The sequence below is a fragment of the Ostrea edulis genome, chromosome 2, assembly GCF_947568905.1.
Source record: "Ostrea edulis chromosome 2, xbOstEdul1.1, whole genome shotgun sequence".
NCBI lineage: Eukaryota > Metazoa > Mollusca > Bivalvia > Ostreida > Ostreidae > Ostrea > Ostrea edulis.
This window is the reverse complement of record NC_079165.1, coordinates 949,866-954,661: the sequence shown is the minus strand read 5'-3', so window position 1 is coordinate 954,661 and position 4,796 is coordinate 949,866. Positions and strand designations below refer to the sequence as shown.

Here is a 4,796-nt window from a genome sequence, read left to right as displayed (position 1 = left end):
TGTGTTACATAGCTTGCTTTCATTGAAAAATTATGATCCACAGAACATGTTCCATCGAACCAGTTGAAAGACACCAACATCATATGTAGGTGATAATGGAACATTGCTAAACAACGACGGGAAGTTGACGACGGAGAATCTGAAGACAACCCGTTTGTTATAAATTTGAACAATTAGTTTGCTCTAATGAAACGTGGAGACGGTGGGGAAGGTTCAAGGCTATCGCCTATATTGTGTATACTTCCTTTAAACATCCAATATAACAAAGAAAAAAGAAAATGAAATAAATTCTTTTCATCATTTATCAAATTTATTAGTAAAGAAGATACAACGTAATGAGTTAAATGCACACCACATATCTTGTAATGGTACATTGATTGAAGAATTCACGGTATCTTCTCAAACTCTCGTGTCTTTCTTGTCCATGCTATCATCCCACCACAAATTGGTTCACACTGGACGCTAAAACAAAAAGTGTACAAGTTATTGATGTGGTAGCTAGCATTACGTAAATACGAGTAAACGGGCGATGGGGTACTAACTATTTGTAATGTACATGCAATACAAAATGGCGATCATACCTAACTACAGAGTTTTCCGCCATTAGTATCAATTCTGTTTAAATTTGCGTTAAGGGGGGGGGGGGGGGTCGAGTTAAGGAAAATTTATACATCTCAGTTTCTGTGGATGTTTGCGCAAGGACATAACCTGTGTGGAATTGGTTTTCATACTTTGTACATTGTTTTAAAAGGTTTAGACATTACTGAAAAGTACTGCTGGATTTCACATTCGCCATAAATATATGATTTGAAGATAGGGTATACCGTATGAAATGACAAAATCAGAGAATATTCACAATTTAGTGTTGCAAATATCTCTATGACATTAAAACAGTAGCACTTTTTGTGTACAGGGCATTCTAATAATTATATATATAATAATAATAAACTCACTCTTGAGATTCTTTGACTTCCTTTGACATTTTACGCAAAAAAGGGGGTTATGATCTGTAAAACTCGACTTGGATATGCTGTAACATTCAAATACACATCAAAATGTTGTAAAGCTAACAACAAAGAAAGGACCACTTTTGCAACGATAGATTGCTTCTAGTTTCTTTCTTTTGAAAATTCGTATGTTTTAAAAATTCCTTCCCGTAAATGTTTTTCGGCAACCTTAACTGTAATCCCTTTGTCATGGAAGATTTAAGACTGATTCTATGTAATTATCAAAATTTAGGGGTCACGGTGTGTTACAGATTTTGACGAAACTTTGCATATAACAATATTATGATAGACATAAAACAAAAAAGGCATTTAAAGGTCTGACTTAGCAATGGTTGCCATGGTTGGGCAAGATATATACATATATGCTATATTCTGAATAAGTTAAAAAAATTCAATTGTTTATAAAACAACCATGGGGAAAATGTTGTTGAGCTGGGTTTTAGCTCTTTGAAATGCGTTTTGGATTTATTCAATCCTTGAAAACCGAGGAAATATCTTTTTATGACGTATAAGGGTTTGATGTATGTGACCTGTAGAGAGAAATGAAATATATTTGCCAATGCTTTGATGTAAACTCACATGCTAGAAAAATGTATTCAATCTGACTTTTAAAAAGGACATAAACACATTTGTGGAGAAATCAAAGATAAACATATAAACCAGTACATTCTTATGGCAACGGATTGTAGAAATTTGGTGGTGGGTTGAGATTATCTAAGGTATTGCAAGTAAAGTGAAAATCAAAGAAATCTAAGGTATTGCAAGTAAAGTGAAAATCAAAGAAATCCGAACAGCGAATGGCCAGACTCTATCTGATTGTTTTTATTTTATATAGAATTTATCTTAATTTCTAATCCGAAATTTACAGCTAATCTAATCAACCCATTTGTTTCCAAAGCATCAACATGAGCATTAGGCGAGACACGAAAATCTTTAACCAGAGCATGTTCACTCTTCTGGTTCTGAAATTCAATAAATGAAGTAAACTATGTAGAAATCTTGTAAAATGCGATAATTCTTCATTCCAGACTAGCCACCAATTATGTTAAGGAGCAAAATGAAAGGAGACCAGGAAAAATAAATCCCAAACAATTCAAAGATTTAATGATGTATTTACAATTATTTACAGATAAACCGATTACTTAGAGAATCATCAATTTACATTAGATCTAAACCAAAGTGCACGAAATGGTGCCCGGTGCTAGTTTACCGGTGAACTGAAATCATACATGAAAATATAAACTATTACAAATGACTTGTTAAATCCAATCAATCCCAAAATGCAAATTTTTAAATGCGATTCCGTAAAGTGCTCATATAATTCTTAGTGTTCAGAGCCTTTGTGTCTGGAACGGACAATGTTGTAGCAAAACAAATGTTACCACATCTTTATATTAAACTGATTAACATCATCTTGAAAATACTGTCTTTTTTCCACGGGTTCATAATTACGCGGAATCACAATATCAGTTTAATCCACGGGTAAAAAATTACGCGGATTCTTTGTATGATTACAAAGTACGCTTTGTATGATTACAAAGTACGCTGTGACAAATTTCCGCGGAAAATTTGTTACCGCGTTCATAGCGTAAATTAATACCACGCGGAAAAAAATACATCTACAGTATATATATATATATATATATATATAGAGAGAGAGAGAGAGAGAGAGAGAGAGAGAGAGAGAGAGAGTATATATATATATATATATATATATATATATATATATATATATACATATATATATATATATATATATATATATATATATATATATATGTATGTATGTATGTATGTATGTATGTATATAGCACATAAATAGCAATGAACTCTTCAATGAAGATAACTGCCCGAAGTGAAGAAATATTTAATATAAAGCACAGAAAATTCACTTTATTTAGTTGCCTAGATGGTAGAGCGGTCTAGCGCACTGGTTAAATGCTGCTAGAAGATTTGGTTCCGCACGTCGTGAGTTCAAGCCCGGGTAGGGGCGGAAGTGGGTATCCAAATAAAGTGAAATTTTCTGTACGTTATATATATATATATATAATATATATATTGCCCATCATTGGCCCCACTGATCTTCATCGGAAGATTTCGGTCCTCCTTAATCCTGTTACAAAATTCACGATTAAATAAATAGTTTTGTTTAGAATTTTCACTAATCTCGGGGAGGGGATGGGGGTCCCTTTTTCCCAAAACAATAAAATTCACTTTTGAGAAGAAGCTGAAATTGTTCAAATGAAATTTGAATACGTCTGATTTAATAAAATTAGTATTGAATGAAAGTTGAAGATAACGAACAGTGAATATAACAAATGGATCAAACTTAGCTGATTGTCATTCTGGAGTGTGCCACGGGGGTGGTTTTGCAGTATGATTTTTCTGTCATAGATACATGTAATTCACATTTAAATCATACCAGTGATACTTACCTTCGAAATCATATGGCCCAAGTCTAAAATATGTTGAATGCTGAGTCCAAGGTTATTTGTGAATGTGATTAAGAAATAAACATTTGATTTTCTAGACAGTTCTGCATAGGTGGGCAAGTCTATGTCCACTGTTGCATCTGCCTGTAATTCAAACTCATGTGCGTCACATCCTAGGCTAGCGCCTGTTATTCCAACTACTGAAATTGTAGTTAATGTCTTGACTGATCCAGATATCTGAAAAATAATTAATCAACATATCAAATTCAAATTATATCCCACCCTCGATTATGGGTCATGGCATAAAATAAGATAAATGTATACAACAAGAGAAACCAAAAGATCAGAAAAATCATTTTGATGAATATTAAATTTCATATATATCTCACCCTTGCTTAAGAATCATACTGTGAACTGAATTTAATCTACAGTACAAGAGATATTTATCATTTTTCAAAACATAATGAACCCTTTTTGTTCTTGATATAAAGCGATTTTGTAAGAGTAGACGTGGTGGAATTTTAACCGAATCTACTCATACAAAATCGTAATAGAATGATAAATCAATACAATCTTGTATTGTAGTATAGAATAGCATAAAAATAGGGGGATTAAGTTAAGATATCATAAATGATAATGAACGATAAAAAAATAAATAGATAATCATAAAATTGATTGCTAATGATGATGATATGAATAAAAAGTAGAGAGTAAACAGAGAGTGAAAAACAAACAGAACAACACTGAGTAATACCGAGGAGAAGCTAGGCCACATTCATTCTGATTGGGTTTGTTCATGTCATTGGGGCGGAATGACTTCAGTCTATGTATTCAAAATGTTTCCTTGCTTTTTCTCTCCACATCGGTCCAGTGAGTAATATGGTCAATAAACACTATTGTCATATCTTCCCATTGTGTTCTGCGAGATTGAAATGCTCTGCAAAAGGTTCTTTGACCCTTTTGGTTTTAATGGTAGGCCGGTGGTTATTGATCCTTCGACGTAGGTCTTAAGAAATGAAACTTATGCAAGGTGAAGATAACGAACAGTGATCAATCTCATAACTCCTATAAGCAATACAAAATAGATAGTTGGGCAAACAAGGACCCCTGGACACACCAGAGGTGGGATCAGGTGCCTAGGAGGAGTAAGCATCCTCTGTTGACCGGTCGCACCCTTCTTTGTTTGAAGCATAAAGTTTTCCGTTCAATGTTTCGTTTGATACATGCATCAAACAAAGAATTATAAGTTTTATTTCTTAACATTTAATTATTTTAAGATGGAAAAACAAATAGTTTCTCCCATCAAAAGACTTGAATTAACGTTTTTGAAATGGCGCGTAGGAATACATATATGTAA

The 4,796-nt window shown here is 33.2% G+C and overlaps 1 long non-coding RNA gene across 1 annotated transcript; it reads right to left on the bottom strand.

Moving 5' to 3' along the window:
- Window positions 1-284: 284 nt before the first annotated feature.
- On the bottom strand, window positions 285-3,668 carry LOC130052399 (uncharacterized). Its single transcript, XR_008800739.1, has 2 exons — window positions 3,443-3,668; window positions 285-462 (listed from the first exon to the last, which is right to left on the bottom strand). It is a non-coding gene; the product is annotated as an uncharacterized LOC130052399 (long non-coding RNA).
- Between the last annotated feature and the right edge of the window lie 1,128 nt (window positions 3,669-4,796).